The following is an 18,831-nucleotide window of genomic DNA, read 5'->3' as shown; positions in this document are numbered from 1 at the left end:
ACATTATTATCTGTAGGGCTAGTGACAGACATTATTATCTGTACGGTTAGTGACAGACATTATTATCTGTAGGGTTAGTGACAGACATTATTATCTGTTGGGCCAGTGACAGACATTATTATCTGTAGGGTTAGTGACATACATTATTATCTGTTTGGCCAGTGACAGACATTATTACCTGTTGGGCCAGTGACAGACATTATTATCTGTAGGGCTAGTGACAGACATTATTACCTGTAGGGTTAGTGACAGACATTATTATCTGTTGGGTTAGTGACAGACATTATTATCTGTTGGGCCAGTGACAGACATTATTATCTGTAGGGTTAGTGACAGACATTATTATTTGTTTGGCCAGTGACAGACATTATTATCTGTTGGGCCAGTGACAGACATTATTATCTGTAGGGTTAGTGACAGACATTATTACCTGAAGGGTTAGTGACAGACATTATTATCTGTTGGGCCAGTGACAGACATTATTATCTAATGGGCTAGTGACAGACATTATTATCTGTAGGGTTAGTGACAGACATTATTATCTGTAGGGTTAGTGACAGACATTATTACCTGTAGGGTTAGTGACAGACAATATTATCTGTTGGGCCAGTGACAGACATTATTATCTGTAGGGTTAGTGACAGACATTATTACCTGTAGGGTTAGTGACAGACATTATTATCTGTTGGGCCAGTGACAGACATTATTATCTGTAGGGTTAGTGACAGACATTATTATCTGTTGGGCTAGTGACAGACATTATTATCTTTTGGGCTAGTGACAGACATTATTATCTAATGGGCTAGTGACAGACATTATTACCTGTTGGGCTAGTGACAGACATTATTACCTGTTGGGCTAGTGACAGACATTATTATCTGTTGGGCTAGTGACAGACATTATTATCTAATGGGCTAGTGACAGACATTATTATCTTTTGGGCTAGTGACAGACATTATTATCTGTTGGGCTAGTGACAGACATTATTATCTAATGGGCTAGTGACAGACATTATTATCTGTTGGGCTAGTGGCAGACATTATTATCTGTTGGGCTAGTGACAGACATTATTATCTGTTGGGCTAGTGACAGACAATATTATCTGTTTGGCCAGTGACAGACATTATTATCTGTTGGGATAGTGACAGACATTATTACCTGTTGGGCTAGTGACAGACATTATTACCTTTTGGGCTAGTGACAGACATTATTATCTGTTGGGCTAGTGACAGACATTATTACCTGTTGGGCTAGTGACAGACATTATTACCTGTTGGGCTAGTGACAGACATTATTACCTATTGGGCTAGTGACAGACAATATTATCTGTTGGGCCAGTGACAGACATTATTACATGTAGGGCTAGTGACAGACATTATTATCTGTTGGGCTAGTGACAGACATTATTACCTGTTGGGCCAGTGACAGACATTATTACCTGTTGGGCTAGTGACAGACAATATTATCTGTTGGGCCAGTGACAGACATTATTACCTGTTGGGCTAGTGACAGACATTATTACCTGTTGGGCCAGTGACAGACATTATTATCTGTTGGGCCAGTGACAGACATTATTATCTGTTGGGCCAGTGACAGACATTATTACCTGTTGGGCTAGTGACAGACATTATTACCTGTTGGGCTAGTGACAGACATTATTACCTGTTGGGCCAGTGACAGACATTATTACCTGTTGGGCCAGTGACAGACATTATTATCTGCTAGCATCTCCAGAGTATGCCTTAATAACTCGTTACGTATTCAGAAGCCAATCATTGTCTGATCTCAAGCCGTTAATCTCCGATCATAGACATGTTCACACGTCACTTGAACCACACAATGGACACAGACTGTAAGAACTTACCGGAAAGATATGAATTCATCCAACCGTAGAGGGGCAAAAAAAAATGGAAAAGGTGGGGGGGGGGGGTGGAGGTGGAGATAATTCGTATTACTTGATATCATATTTCATAGTTGTCATGACGCTCTAGATACATTTTCTTTACCAAACATAGTGGATTATGTCTGTTTTCTGGTAGAAAATGGTTCTAGACGTTTTAACAGATTGTGTGTCTAAAGTTATGGTAATTTTTTTTTCTTTTAGTTGTGGTAGATTGTGGGTCTATAAATTCTGGTAGATTTTATTCTACTATTGCACAAGTTTATCAAGAGTTACTAGCCCTAGACTATCAGAAACGTTTACTCTTTATGGAATGAATGGATGGGGGTAACTGAGAACCAATCGACTTCGTCTTCTAGAAACTCCCATGCCGTTCCCTTGGACACATCAGTTGTGTGGAGATGTTGGAACTGCTATGTGGGCGACATGTTGGAACTGATGTGTGGGCGACATGTTGGAACTGATGTGTGGGCGACATGTTGGAACTGCTATGTGGGCGACATGTTGGAACTGATGTGTGGGCGACATGTTGGAACTGCTGTGTGGGCGACATGTTGGAACTGATGTGTGGGCGACATGTTGGAACTGATGTGTGGGCGACATGTTGGAACTGATGTGTGGGCGACATGTTGGAACTGCTATGTGGGCGACATGTTGGAACTGCTATGTGGGCGACATGTTGGAACTGATGTGTGGGCGACATGTTGGAACTGATGTGTGGGCGACATGTTGGAACTGATGTGTGGGCGACATGTTGGAACTGATGTGTGGGCGACATGTTGGAACTGATGTGTGGGCGACATGTTGGAACTGATGTGTGGGCGACATGTTGGAACTGATGTGTGGGCGACATGTTGGAACTGATGTGTGGGCGACATGTTGGAACTGATGTGTGGGCGACATGTTGGAACTGATGTGTGGGCGACATGTTGGAACTGCTATGTGGGCGACATGTTGGAACTGCTATGTGGGCGACATGTTGGAACTGCTATGTGGGCGACATGTTGGAACTGCTATGTGGGCGACATGTTGGAACTGATGTGTGGGCGACATGTTGGAACTGATGTGTGGGCGACATGTTGGAACTGATGTGTGGGCGACATGTTGGAACTGATGTGTGGGCGACATGTTGGAACTGATGTGTGGGCGACATGTTGGAACTGCTATGTGGGCGACATGTTGGAACCGCTATGTGGGCGACATGTTGGAACTGATGTGTGGGCGACATGTTGGAACTGCTATGTGGGCGACATGTTGGAACTGATGTGTGGGCGACATGTTGGAACTGATGTGTGGGCGACATGTTGGAACTGATGTGTGGGCGACATGTTGGAACTGATGTGTGGGCGACATGTTGGAACTGCTATGTGGGCGACATGTTGGAACTGCTATAAGGGCGACATGTTGGAACTGATGTGTGGGCGACATGTTGGAACTGATGTGTGGGCGACATGTTGGAACTGATGTGTGGGCGACATGTTGGAACTGCTATGTGGGCGACATGTTGGAACTGCTATAAGGGCGACATGTTGGAACTGATGTGTGGGCGACATGTTGGAACTGATGTGTGGGCGACATGTTGGAACTGATGTGTGGGCGACATGTTGGAACTGCTGTGTGGGCGACATGTTGGAACTGATGTGTGGGCGACATGTTGGAACTGATGTGTGGGCGACATGTTGGAACTGCTATGTGGGCGACATGTTGGAACTGCTGTGTGGGCGACATGTTGGAACTGATGTGTGGGCGACATGTTGGAACTGATGTGTGGGCGACATGTTGGAACTGATGTGTGGGCGACATGTTGGAACTGATGTGTGGGCGACATGTTGGAACTGCTATGTGGGCAACATGTTGGAACTGATGTGTGGGCGACATGTTGGAACTGATGTGTGGGCGACATGTTGGAACTGATGTGTGGGCGACATGTTGGAACTGCTATGTGGGCGACATGTTGGAACTGATGTGTGGGCGACATGTTGGAACTGATGTGTGGGCGACATGTTGGAACTGATGTGTGGGCGACATGTTGGAACTGATGTGTGGGCGACATGTTGGAACTGATGTGTGGGCGACATGTTGGAACTGATGTGTGGGCGACATGTTGGAACTGATGTGTGGGCGACATGTTGGAACTGATGTTTGGGCGACATGTTGGAACTGCTATGTGGGCGACATGTTGGAACTGCTATGTGGGCGACATGTTGGAACTGATGTGTGGGCGACATGTTGGAACTGATGTGTGGGCGACATGTTGGAACTGATGTGTGGGCGACATGTTGGAACTGATGTGTGGGCGACATGTTGGAACTGATGTGTGGGCGACATGTTGGGACTGATGTGTGGGCGACATGTTGGAACTGCTATGTGGGCGACATGTTGGAACTGATGTGTGGGTGACATGTTGGAACTGATGTGTGGGCGACATGTTGGAACTGCTATGTGGGCGACATGTTGGAACTGCTATGTGGGCGACATGTTGGAACTGCTATGTGGGCGACATGTTGGAACTGATGTGTGGGTGACATGTTGGAACTGATGTGTGGGCGACATGTTGGAACTGATGTGTGGGCGACATGTTGGAACTGATGTGTGGGCGACATGTTGGAACTGCTATGTGGGCGACATGTTGGAACTGCTATGTGGGCGACATGTTGGAACTGATGTGTGGGCGACATGTTGGAACTGATGTGTGGGCGACATGTTGGAACTGATGTGTGGGCGACATGTTGGAACTGATGTGTGGGCGACATGTTGGAACTGCTATGTGGGCGACATGTTGGAACTGCTATGTGGGCGACATGTTGGAACTGATGTGTGGGCGACATGTTGGAACTGCTGTGTGGGCGACATGTTGGAACTGATGTGTGGGCGACATGTTGGAACTGATGTGTGGGCGACATGTTGGAACTGATGTGTGGGCGATATGTTGGAACTGATGTGTGGGCGACATGTTGGAACTGATGTGTGGGCGACATGTTGGAACTGATGTGTGGGCGACATGTTGGAACTGATGTGTGGGCGACATTGTTCCGACCATAGCTGATGCCCAGACCTTCGTCTCATTTCTATTTGATCCTTAGTCGTTTCAAGACTGAAGGAGGTTATAATAATTGATGACCTGACAGACATACAGGTGTGTGCATACTGTCTGACTTAAGTGTGGGGGGGGGACCATTCATGACAGACTGACTGATTTGACTAATAGGGTTGGTGGCATGATTTTGATTATGCATAATTTGTTAGAAAATCTGGTTGTTATTTGAATAAAGGCACGTAGGTTACTCAGTTGCAGTAAGTTGTTGAACAGTGAGTTGAGTTACTTCATTGAGTTGCTGCGTGGTGAGCGCGGTAAAGCAACAAAGAGGAGACACAATGAAAACATGACGTGATGAAATCTCTTCTGACTGGGAAAATATCATTTCCTCCTCAATGTATCTCAAACTGTATTCACATTTACTTGTCCTGTAGGTAGGCCTCCATATTAAAATGTAACTTAAGCCAAAACTGTCTCTCGAAAGATTCGGAATAATATTCAATGTTCAGCCTTACATATTTTGTCTTTGCACGCGGCTGACGTCAAGTCAAGAGTCTGGCAGACATATTGCATTTCTTCAAAAATTATTCAATCACCTCTGGATAAAGTGTGTAAGATGACTTGATCTTTTTATGCAATGCTCTGAATTATTACGTAATTCTGGGCGTTTTCAATTTTTCTTTGTGTTTTGGTTTCTGGATGATGTAGCATTATATTAATATAATTTGGAATCGCCTATTAGTGTGTGTGCCTTTCATCATCATCATCATCAAACTCCATTAGAGTGAGGACTTGAGAGGCTCAAATCCTCTCTTGCAAAAGCCCTGGACAGAAACCCTGCTGTCTTGCGTAGTGCATAAATGTCGCCATACAGGTCGAGAATTTTGGGTTTCCCAGACCTGTCGAGACGGAGATCAGCAAGTCTGGGGCAGTCAAACAGAATATGAGGCACGGTTTCCTCTTCTTCCCCGCAGCGGGGCACCGTGAATCAAAATTTGGCCATAGCCGCGAGAAATATGAGCCAACAGGACAGTGCCCTGTCCTGCACTGTGCTATAATAGCTTGCTCAGGCCTGGACAGCCTCCACCACGGGGTCAGGGCGCCTCATGCGCTCCCAGCCTCCACTGGCTTTTTGGGACTTGTCCCAGCACTCAAACCACTTTTCCATTTCTGTTTTTTGTATTATAGCCAGGGCTTGATGAAAGCTTACAGCCTCATCAGTGGGTGGAATTTGCCCTCCCTGGTGGGCCAAAGAGTCTGCAATTGTGTTGCCTTTAACCCATGCCATTTTGTTTTTGCCTGCACATCAGTTATAAATCCAAAGTTGGTTAGGCATCAATGGGTTAATGTTTGGTTTGTTTTATAAAATGTTTCGGATGATCATTCAGATTTGAAGATAATGATGTTCTAGCCCAAACCTCCCGCAGGACTACGGGGGATGGCAGCGGGCAGGGATCGAACCTGGGACCGTAGAGACCACCAGAGAGCATACCACACGATCAAGTTCCAAGATAATCAAATGAGATTGTTTTATGAGGTGGCTTTAAGGTATGTTTAAGAGAAAGTGTTTCGGACAGGTAGAGATCACGTGACTCATAGTTACGTCTGCTTGCGTGGCTCTGTGTTATTCATTCGACGTACTTTTGATGTTATGTAACGTACAGTGGCATCACGTGACTCTTATGTATTTCATCATTTTGAATTCCCAGCATTCTTTTGTCTCTTTCTTCTCTTGGAACAAAGTTTACTGAGTAGTTCTCGCTCCATTGGCAAACAGAAAGTGGAAACGCCGCTGATAAACCATGAGCGAGCCACATCGATGTTGAGATTTCCTATCCTAGCACGTTTATTGGAAGTTTTTGTAATATGGTTAAAGGGGAAGATACTCTACTAAGAAACGAAAAAGCTCTAATTTGATATGCAGTCCCCGCCATTTATTTTGTATGTTTGTTGTTTTTTTTTAATTTCATCGCTAGCTCATAAGCAATGCGTGAATGTGAAACCAAAAAAAATGTCTTCCGGTATCCGCCATACACACACACACACATTTGTATTCACATTCCTTTACAGCTGTCTGCTGACATGTCAATTGTTTGAATAACATTGGTCAACAGAATATCTCCCCCGGAGTGCCTATGCATGTCAGATGTATAATAGTTATCAATGTACATATAGCTAGTATAATCAATGCTTTCCCACAGAGCATCTCTATACATTGTTCTTGTTTTTATTAGGTGAAACTCAAATGAGTATGAAGTCCTAAGTGACTTTCAATCAAAAGCTAAGGCGTTGGATCTGGGGGTGGGGCCGCAAGGGAAACAATCACAGCAATTGGCAAGCTCCAGTTGTCTCCTATTGTTATTGTTGGGGGGGAGGGGGGGGCGCTAGGACCGCGTGTAAGTGACTGGCCAACTGACGAGGTGAGAGCGAGGGACGTACTGCGCCGCGACTCGAGACGGAGAAAGAAAACGGAAGAGAGAGAGAGAGAAGTAGGGGAGGGGAGGTGGGGATGGAAAAAAAACACCGGGTGAGAGAAGAGAGTATGTGAAGTGGAGAAGAGAGTGAGGAGTAGGGCGGAATGGAACAAAAAATAAAAAGAGGGCGGGAAAGAAAAGGGGGGGGGGGAATCGTGAAAGAAAGAGATCTGGAAACTGGAGAGGGGAGGGGCGAACTGCCTGGTTGTATAGCCGACAGGGAGAGAGAGTGTGTGTGTGTGTGTGTTTATGTGTTGTCACAGTCAGAAATAAAGGCTATGAATAAATGTATACAGGCAGTAATGAAGTCTAGGACACTGCGGAATGACGGGATTGCATTCATGTAAGTACAAACGCTATACATTTGTCTAGCCTCTCTCTCTCTCTTCCTGTATCGTCTCTCTCTCTCTCTCTCTCTCTCTCTCTAGGTGGCTAACTAAACAAATAGTCTATATTGTTGGCTGGATGTGTGTTGTTCCACTAATGCTACTGTCGACATGTTTTGAAACTTGACTTAAGCTCGAGATTCTTGACTTAACTTGTGATTGACATGACCTAGATAACGTCTTCATCTGTCTCCTACTTGGTCTATATCACACTGGGTTTTTTTTTAATAGCTCTCTCTCTCTCTCTCTCTCTCCCTCTCTCTCTTATTAAAGTTGTTTTTCTCCCCGGCCTGCCGTTAAGGTAATGTTCACCTATAGATGTTAATCTGTTTAATTGTGTAGCTAGTTGTTATCACAAGAAAGTTAATTGATTGGATTTCATCACGCTGGGATAGAACTTTATACAGTTTGTTTTCTTTTTATTGCACATTTCTCTCTCTCTCTCTCTCTTTCTTTCTTTCTTTCTCTCTGCCTCTCTCTCTCTCTCTCTCTTATTGTAGTTGCACTTAATGTCCATTGTAGAACCAAATGAAAGAGTACGCCACTGACTTATACACTCGCTTTATTTTCTCAATCACTGGTTTAGGTAATAGCTGTCAACTCGTGTCTTTCTCTGGGACCGGGTCCTACCATGGACTTAGAAATTATTGGACCTATGAATTATGTACCACGAAATAACTCCAGCATCTAGAAGCCTTTTATTCATAGCAATGTTTTACTTTGTGATACACTTTTCACTATGCTCATTAATTTCTCTTATTGGGCACGTGACCTCCTAGGCTAGTCTTGTAAATGTGTAGATCCACTAGTGACATACAATCTCCTATAAGTGTCTCTTTTCATGTTTCCTGGTCATAGATACACTTCCTACACCCTGGTCAGTTCAACACTTGTTCGAACCACGATATGTGTCAGTGACTGGTCTACTTGTTGTAATACACCTCCTGGGCTTATCGCTTGACTTTTATTACCTCAACACTTTCACTTCGATACTAGTTATAGAACTATCAGGATCGTCCTCCTCGATTGAAATGGTATCGATCCTAAAAAGAGCGAGTACTTACTTCCATGGGCTTTTAAGTGTTACATTAGAAGCACGAGCCAGACATTCTGCGTGAGTAGAAGGAGGAGAATATCAAAGATAGTCGCCCCCCCCCCACACCAGTTTCCATCTCTATGACCAGGTGTTTCTTCCACAACATCCAATAGCAGCCAAGCTGCCTTACCCTAACCTGGACCTCCTAAATCTGCCCCCCTCCCTCAAATTTTTTTCCTCCCAAAGTTTCCACCATTTCCAGTTTAAAGGATTACACGTATGCATGTGAGGACATCCAAGACAGGTTGAGACATGAAGATAGAGGACATCCAAGACAGGTTGAGACATGAAGATAGAGGACATCCGAGACAGATTGAGACATGAAGATAGAGGACATCCAAGACAGATTAAGACATGAAGATAGAGGACATCCAAGACAGATTGAGACATGATGATAGAGGACATCCAAGACAGATTGAGACATGATGATAGAGGACATCGAAGACAGGTTGAGACATGAAGATAGAGGACATCCAAGACAGATTGAGACATGAAGATAGAGGACATCCAAGACAGATTGAGACATGATGATAGAGGACATTCAAGACAGATTGAGACATGAAGATAGAGGACATCCAAGACAGATTGAGACATGATGATAGAGGACATTCAAGACAGATTGAAACATGAAGATAGAGGACATCCAAGACAGATTGAGACATGATGATAGAGGACATTCAAGACAGATTGAGACATGAAGATAGAGGACATCCAAGACAGATTGAGACATGATGATAGAGGACATTCAAGACAGATTGAGACATGAAGATAGAGGACATCCAAGACAGATTGAGACATGATGATAGAGGACATTCAAGACAGATTTAGACATGAAGATAGAGGACATCCAAGACAGATTGAGACATGATGATAGAGGACATTCAAGACAGATTGAGACATGAAGATAGAGGACATCCAAGACAGATTGAGACATGATGATAGAGGACATCCGAGACGGATTGAGACATGAAGATAGAAAACATCCGAGACAGATTGAGACATCTTGATAGAGGACATCCATGATAGATTGAGACGTGAAGATAGAGGACATCCAAGACAGATTGAGACCTGAAGATAAATCAGACGAATGACTGCATAATCTCGTTTTGTTGTTACTCAAGTCATCGGAAGGACTTGATCATCTTGTTGTTGACGCTCGTTGACTTGTAGCATCAAACTGCTGGTAGACAACTAAACGTCTGTAGGCGTATTATATATTTTAACTAATAAACTTTAAATGACTTACAGTCTATACATAAATATTTGCAAAATGACTAAATATGGCTATAACTAGCAGGCACTAGTGTGTGTGTGTGTGTGAGTATGAATCTTGTGTAAAGAATGTGTCAGTATGATGAATCAAAAAAAAAAGAAAATGTTATAAAGGGAGAGAGAGAAAGGGGGGGGGGGTAGGTGTAATGCTAAATTCTAGATATTAACCCCAGGTCAAATTAGCGATGAACTAGGCCACTGGATGAATAAGGTGATAGCACTAGGCAGTATTATTAAGGCTACCACTGGATAGCACTAGGCAGTATTATTAAGGCTACCACTGGATAGCACTAGGCAGTATTATTAAGGCTACCACTGGATAGCACTAGGCAGTATTATTAAGGCTACCACTGGATAGCACTAGTTAAGTAGAGAACTGGTCAGTACAATGAAAAGGCTATGGTCGTTAATATTACACAAGTAGATATACACAAGGATAGTAGTGTCATGAGTAAAAACTTAGATAGTACTATAACAGCGCACTGATAATACAGTGGTAGAACTGGAAAGTACTGAATTGCTGGTAGTGTGTATTTATTTGATCTTTTTTTCTCTTGAGAATGTGTTACACCTGATTGTGTGTAGGTGTCTGTGAATATGTATACGTACAGGGTGCTACATTGCTAACAACGCCCCGTATCTCCACGTTCACTGATAGCCCGTGGGGTAAATAAAGCCATGTTATTATCACCGCCTCATTGCATCTGTGAACTTGACGGAGAACGCGACCCGGCATGACCTGCCTGTCGTGTCAATTAGGGTCATCTGACCTAATGACTTGCCACTTCAATGTCAGCGATGGGCTTTCTGGCAATAGCATGAGTTTGTTGTTTTAATTTATCAGGCATATAAATCTTCCCCCTAGACCCTCCCCTTCCCTCCTTGATGTCTCATACATATTGACGACAAGCAAAACATTAATCGCATGGTTTTCTCTCGGCGTGTTATGTAACCCTGTCTCATACCTTACGAACAACATTGAAAAGGCAGATTCTTTTTTTAAATGGCAACGGTAACAATGGCATGGGTAAAAAAAATAGTGAGGCGAAATTGTATTACGCTGTAGGTGGGTATTTTTAAAAAAATGTAATGTTGAGAGTCGGAATATTTCCACTGTTTGATTTGGTTATTGTAACAGTGTCTTCGTGGTGTCTCATGCTTTCTCAGCCACCCGGTACACAGCAACCCAAAGAAACGCAATGTTGAGCAAGTAACAGCAACTAACTTTATTAATAAACTACAAGCCTTTTTATATAGGTCCTAGGTCTACATGTTCATAAGGCATTGCTCATTCAAATCTAAAAAAACGAGACGCTTTAACAACTCAAGACTATCAACAACTCTAATTAGTCAACCAGTCAGTCTGTCACGAAAGGTCCTCCCCATCCCCTTTTATAGGTCGCTAAGGGGACACGCTCCTGTACGTCTGTTATCAATACAGTGAATGTCTCTCTATGCTCACACTGGCCCAGGTTGAAGTAACACAATGCCATGACTTTAAGGGAGAGAGAGATAGACAAAGAGAGAGACTGAGAGACCGAGATAGACAGACAGAGACAGAAAGAGAGAGACAGAGAGAGCGCGAGACAGAGAGAGAGAGGCAGAGAGAGATAGAGAGAGAGATACAGAGAGAGAGAGACAGACAGAGAGAGAGAAACGAAGCGTGGGAGGAAAGAGATACAGATAAAGATCTAGTTGACAATGCACACAACCTGACCGATTCTTCTTGAATACCGCTGCCAACGACGCGTGCCGTAAAACAGTTCCGCTAATTTCCAACCAGTCAAAGAAAATGTTTTTAATTAATCCTGTTTTTTTTTCTCTTAAAGATTTTATGTAGCCGGAAAGAGCGGATTTAACACATGATTAAAAAAAAAAGTGACAAAATATGTTGACATTTTAAACTTCGATAAGGGAGACAATTTAACAAAAAAAAGGAGCTATCTGAACATGCAAGATTTATCCTAGCGAGATATATTCAACGTTTTTTTTTTTTTTTTTGTTTTACATTCTATTTTTAATTTTTTTTTTTATTACAGCATATGGATTACGAATTTGAGTTCCGAACAATACTTTCAGGGAACATTATGCCTATCTCTATACGACTTTATTATATACTATTAATACTGTAATAATTAAAGTTTCATTATATATACATCAACGCCAATAATATTACTATACTGTACATTCTACTTGGTATCCCCTGGTGCTCCTTAATATAACACTCCACACCACATTGTATCACTCGTTAAAGCATACACATTCGACAAAGATTAGACCGGATGTCTTCCTATTTACTAACATGTAAGGAAGGGTCTTCATTGTTCCTATTCTCTGTGTGCAGTTGATCTCTTATTGTTGGATTCATTCAAGAAACATTTCAACATTGTGTTGACTTTTTAAATAAATCTCCTCGAAGTTGTTCTTTTCTTAATTTCATTGCTATCAAATAGAATCTAATTTCAAGTCTTTGGCTTCCCGTTTTATGTAGTTTAAAATATAATTTGGTGAGATAATTTACAGCTCTGGATTTCTTCGGCTACTTCTCCATAACAATACAAAAGGAATGCCCAGACAGACACGCACATATGCGCAAAAACTAACATTCATGGCGGGCCTCTATTGTTATGACCTTGACATATGACATTTTAATGTCTGTCTGAAAGCCTAATAAGAAGCTTCATGAGACCAGGTACTCTCAAACCCTTTTTTTTCACGCACACCATGTTTTTTCTCCCCTTGCAGTGGTGAGACAAGACCCAGAACTATTTCTCTGAGACAAAACCTAGATCTGTAAACTATTTCTCTGAGACAAAACCTAGACCTCTAAACTATTGCTCAGAGACAAGACCTACCTGGTGTATTTTCAGTTTTCTAACCTCAGATAGACAATAGCATTCAGAACGTATTATTAACCTCTGCATGTAATTAGTTTACTTCATATAGATATGTGTGGTGCACCTATTTTGTGACACTTCTTGTGTAATTGATCGCTAACCTCAACATCCGATATTCTTTATGTGTCCAGTGTGATGGACCTTCCTTGCTACTGACCATCATTCTCCCCCCCCCCTACTTTTTTTTTTCAATGCTGGCCAAATTTTACTTGCTTTTGGTGGGCTGGTCAGGGACGATTCTTGCCGCCTCCTCTTAGTTTAGATATCAGCAATAATTGATTAGGCGAGAAAAGAACTGGACTTAGAGTGGACTTACCGAGTCTAGATAGCAATGAACAGGATCTCCTCATGTTGAATGTGATCTATAAGTCTGATAGTTTGTAGTGTTTGGGCAGCCATCGGAGGCGGAGAAACGGAAGTGTAGAGTGTTTCAGTTTGTGTTTTTTAATATGGAACTAGAGAGGTGGAAGTATAACTCTAAAGAGAGAGAGAGAGAGAGAGAGAGAAAGAGAGAGAGAGGTGGAGATAATAAAAGAGAAAGTGAAAGGGAATAGATAGAGACAAGAGAAAGCTGAAGTATATTTAGAGACATAAAATTGTTACTAATGAAAGTTCGATGACATTTGTTTAGATCTTGTGTCTACAAAATTATATTTAGACCCTACAAACTCGGCATCGAAATCACAGTGCAGTTTCAAGTCGTGAAAGTTGGGACATAAAGTCTCCAGTATGTTCAATGTATGAATTACGTTTTCATGAATTCGAGATTTTTCTGATTCCACTGAATGTTATTTGTAGGCCAACGATGTTCGTCTTTGTGTTGAGCACGTTCGTGTATTACAATCAAAGTAGCCAAATCTCAACTAAATCCGTCCTTTTATATTTCCTTGTTTGTAGCCTAGTGGTCATTGTGGACAACCTGATGGATAGTAAAACTGATTGTAGGCATGCCCTTCCAAGCTTACAGTTGGTGCGTTTTATGTTGGGACTTGTTGTCTTTGTTAATGCTGCAGTTCTTTTGTTGTTGTTGTTGTTCTTTTCTCTTTGAACGGAAGTTACTCTTTTAATTTAATTTTCGTAGTAATGAGCTCATCTTTTTGATAATCTAAGTGATAACTTATGTGTGTATATATGCATGTATATGCGCTTGTGTAGGTGTGCGTGTGTGCGTGTCAGGTTAAAAAAAAAAAAAAGTACTATGCGCGGGTACAAGATAATGCTTTCTTCATCGCTCCCAAAAGACTTTTGACATTTCCCATGATGTATAGGTCTATATTTTAAACTCCTAATCAATAGCTTGAGTCTAGCAGAGCAGTGTGTGCCAAGTTGATGTATCAAACAAAGCCGATGGGGGTGGTGGGGGGGGGGGAGACGGTTTATTTCTTGATGAGCTCTCTGGCGTTTAGAATGTCATCACTCGGTATCAAGCTTTTCAAATATCGCGTTTTAGTTTGGCTCGAGTCAATAGACGCTGTTAGATTGGCTTTAATTGATGACATTAGAAAAACCATGTTTGAAATATGTACTAATTACCTATGTCATATTTTGATAGGTGTGTTTCCCGTGGTGTCCCGTTACAGTGAGTGCTTATATTAAACTGGGCCATGGTTGTCTTTGATAGTGGGAAATAATTCAACGCTGTTGTCTAGATTCTCATGATCTGTTGTAATGTATTGAAGTCCTATGTTTCTTATATCTGGTAACTTGACTTCCTGTTGTTTTGGAGACTTAAGAGGGCGTAGTAACACCTCTGTCCGTGTCCTTAACTAGACATTCAGACAAGATGATATCTCTTCTACATATATAGATCTGACATTTGTTTTTATTGACTAGGACTTGTATGCCTTTGGTCAAGTAACACAGCGCATTAATGATCTAGTGTGTGCTAAATTTGATACGTAAACGTAAATGCTTCAGTAACAAATCCTATCCAGACAAATACTAAAGAAATGGATCTAAAATATTATAGCCAAACAATCGTGCCTTCGACGGTTCAATCCCCCAGTTTTTAAATATTCGTGGAAACTTGTTGGTTGATAGGTTGTGCGTTGGGTTGTAGCTACAGACAGCTAGTCCAACTAACTCTCGAACACGTGTAAGTTTACTTTTAGTCCAATCTCGAATACACGTACATTTCTTGCATCTTGAATACACGTACATTTCTTGCATCTTGAATACACATACATTTCTTGCATCTCGAATACACGTACATTTCTTGCATCTCGAATACACATACATTTCTTGCATCTTGAATACACGTACATTTCTTGCATCTTGAATACACATACATTTCTTGCATCTTGAATACACATACATTTCTTGCATCTCGAATACACGTACATTTCTTGCATCTCGAATACACGTACATTTCTTGCATCTTGAATACACATACATTTCTTGCATCTTGAATACACATACATTTCTTGCATCTCGAATACACGTACATTTCTTGCATCTCGAATACACGTACATTTCTTGCATCTTGAATACACGTACATTTCTTGCAACTCAATACACGTACATTTCTTGCATCTTGAATACACGTACATTTCTTGCATCTTGAATACAAGTACATTTCTTGCATCTTGAATACACGTACATTTCTTGCATCTTGAATACACGTACATTTCTTGCAACTCAATACACGTACATTTCTTGCAACTCAATACACGTACATTTCTTGCATCTTGAATACACGTACATTTCTTACAACTCAATACACGTACATTTCTTGCATCTTGAATACACGTACATTTCTTGCATCTCGAATACACGTACATTTCTTGCATCTTGAATACACGTACATTTCTTGCATCTTGAATACACGTACATTTCTTGCAACTCAATACACGTACATTTCTTGCATCTTGAATACACGTACATTTCTTGCATCTTGAATACACGTACATTTCTTGCATCTTGAATACACGTACATTTCTTGCATCTTGAATACACGTACATTTCTTGCATCGTGAATACACGTACATTTCTTGCAACTCAATACACGTACATTTCTTGCATCTCGAATACACGTACATTTCTTGCATCTCGAATACACGTACATTTCTTGCACAGACAAAATACACTTGAACTTTTATTGACAAATAGTTACGAGAGCTATCATGCTCAATGTACTAGTGTGGTAGAAACACTCAAAGTGAAATAAAAAGATGTCGAACAATTGAAAAATTTACTTCTTAAACTTGACCATAAAATCACGTGGTCTCCTGTCTCTCGTCTCTAGCTTCAGCTGACAATCACCTCATCTGTCTCAATTTTACTCAATGGTTACATCAGAATCAGCCCATGCAAGCACGCGCACACACTTCATGACAATGGTGTGACGTAAAGGTGGCTTTATCACGTGACCACGTTGTCATAACAATTAGTACATACGCAAACTAAGTGCACCACTACTGAACATACATAATGTAACGTCTCTACGTGCATATATTGACCATTGACAAAGTGTTGGAAATCTTGGGTGGTCCTGACATTGGGCTAATTTGTCTTGAGCTCTAGATCCTGTTGGTTCTTCATAGTTGACCTTTGACTAAATTTATTAATTAGCACACACCCCCCACACACACACACACATATATATTATTTTATATATTTTATTATATATGTATATATATATATCTTATCTCATATGATACAGACGTTACTTCAAAAAAGAAGATTACGTCCAACGCGTCATGCATTCAGTCATGCATATTAACCAATGACTTTAATTCTGCCAAGTCACTGGTTTTCCTGGCTAGCTCAGGCAACCCATTCCATGCTCTAATAGCACTAGGGAAGAAAAAGTATTTGTACAAATATGTCCTAGCATATGGGACGAGGAATGCGCATTTATCTTTGTGTCTTTCTGAGTATTTTATTAAATTTTGTTTTGGTATTTGAAGATTATGGTTCAGTGTTTTATGTATAATTGCTACTTTACTTCAAAGTATTCAGGGCTTTTTTTGTGACGGTATGAAAAAAAAATTACTTTTCTTGTAATGTAATGTATATTATTAATTTTTAGCAGTTAAAAGTTAGGCGAATCAATTACTGAGTACCGGCACCTGATCATTGAGCACCGGCACCTATTATTTTACAAAAAAGCACTGTATGTACATATATATATATATATATTGACAATGTATTTACACTTTCGTTTATTGGATGTGAAAGATAAGTAACACTGTTCGTCAAATTTCTAAATTTAGAAACACCACAAGACAGAAACTGTATGTAGTGCCAACGGTAAAATATTTTTTTTAAAAACCTACACTGTCCCTTACATACACACAGATAAAGACAATCGAATAAAATGCCACAGGTTGAGTTCATAGAAATACAAGAGTCCAATTTCTTGCAGGACAAAGACATGAATAAATTGCATGATTCCAAGAATAGAAAAATTTTCTCTGAGTTAGTCAATCACAGTATGATTTGAATGGCTAATTAACATTAAAGTCTGTCTATTATGAACGTCTCTCTACTTTAAGTTTTACTGACATTGTAATTCAAAATGTACAGGATTTCTTTTGACCAATGTCTTAAGTTTTGATCCTTGCAACAGGTCTCAGTGATTTATCTCCCATGTAAGTTGACAATTAAGTGTCTAAAAGACAAGTCTTTACGCCGCTTGCCTGTGATTACATCTATTATCCCAGCGGGTTACTTGAACTATGGCCCCTTTTACTCCCCTCTCTCTAGCCAACAAACCGAATTTATGATTTTTCCCAGCATGCTTTTTTCACAACATTAGGGGTTCTCATGTTTGTGAAGTTGAGAGACAGACACTAAGCTGAGATATTAAGGACCGGGCGATCGTGTGAAAATTAGCATAACATTGTGAATGATTTTCTGCTGGCGATTGAAATAATAAAGATAGAAATAATATCTAACTTAGACAATGTATTTCGTATTTATTGCCAAATCGATCTACCACATCTGGCTGGTCACATAGTGATAATAATATTAAATCTAGCCTATGTCTTGAAAATAGGTTGAAACAAACTTTTAAAGAATAGATTTATAGATTAAAAAAAAAATTAGCTTCCCTATTCCTCAAGGGCTAATCATACACACCTTCCTTCCTCGTAGGTAAAATGATATAAATAATAAAATAATATTCATGAAATATAAACTTATTTTAAAACTAAAATTCTTTTTTTTTTCTAATTTCCCCTCTTCCAAAGAGACAATACACACGACAGTAGCAGTAAATATTTTTATATATACATTCTAACAATTATTACTGATCAATTAAAATGCAATAGATTAAAATAATAGTGATGTAAACAACTCTTTACACATAATCCTATTTTATATCAATATTTTAACTGATGTATTCGAGACATTTTACTTTGTTCTAGACTATGTGACACTATTCTGACTTCAACTTTTCTCTCGATATGATGTATACAATATTATATATTTGAGGGATATCGAGCTCTTTATATCATTTTTGTTCCACAAGTTTTATGTACTGCAACATTCATTTGCCGTCTTCTTGAAGGCGTCACATATTGATTACTGTTTTAATAGAAGTTTTAAACTGAGTCGTGTTTGTGTCTATGACAAAGTCTTGCTAAAGTTTTACCAAATGAGAATCTTCGAATCTTCTATACCATATATCTAGATCCTGTATGCTCGTCTAGACTACTGTCTTCTAATGTTGCCATGCCTGGGTTCTTAACCGTAGGCCACAGAAACAGATGACCTTTACATGATCTGCCCTATAGACCACAAGGTCTGAAAGGGGGAACATTTTAC

General features: G+C 40.6%; 1 protein-coding gene across 9 annotated transcripts in view; it reads left to right on the top strand.

Moving 5' to 3' along the window:
• The window catches only part of LOC106077154 (zinc finger MIZ domain-containing protein 1-like), a 389,001-nt gene that overhangs the window by 140,355 nt on the left and 229,815 nt on the right, over positions 1-18,831 (top strand). Inside the window, exon 1 of one of the 9 annotated variants that reach the window (XM_056021403.1) lies at positions 7,627-7,754. The exons of the other annotated variants lie outside the window; for them this stretch is intronic. The gene's annotated coding sequence lies outside the window, so the exon portion shown is untranslated. Of the gene's footprint in view, positions 1-7,626; positions 7,755-18,831 lie in introns of those variants that run through there. 9 annotated transcript variants of the gene reach the window in all.

Source organism: Biomphalaria glabrata, chromosome 2 (assembly GCF_947242115.1).
Source record: "Biomphalaria glabrata chromosome 2, xgBioGlab47.1, whole genome shotgun sequence".
Taxonomy (NCBI): Eukaryota; Metazoa; Mollusca; class Gastropoda; family Planorbidae; genus Biomphalaria; species Biomphalaria glabrata.
This window is presented reverse-complemented; position numbering and strand designations above follow the sequence as displayed.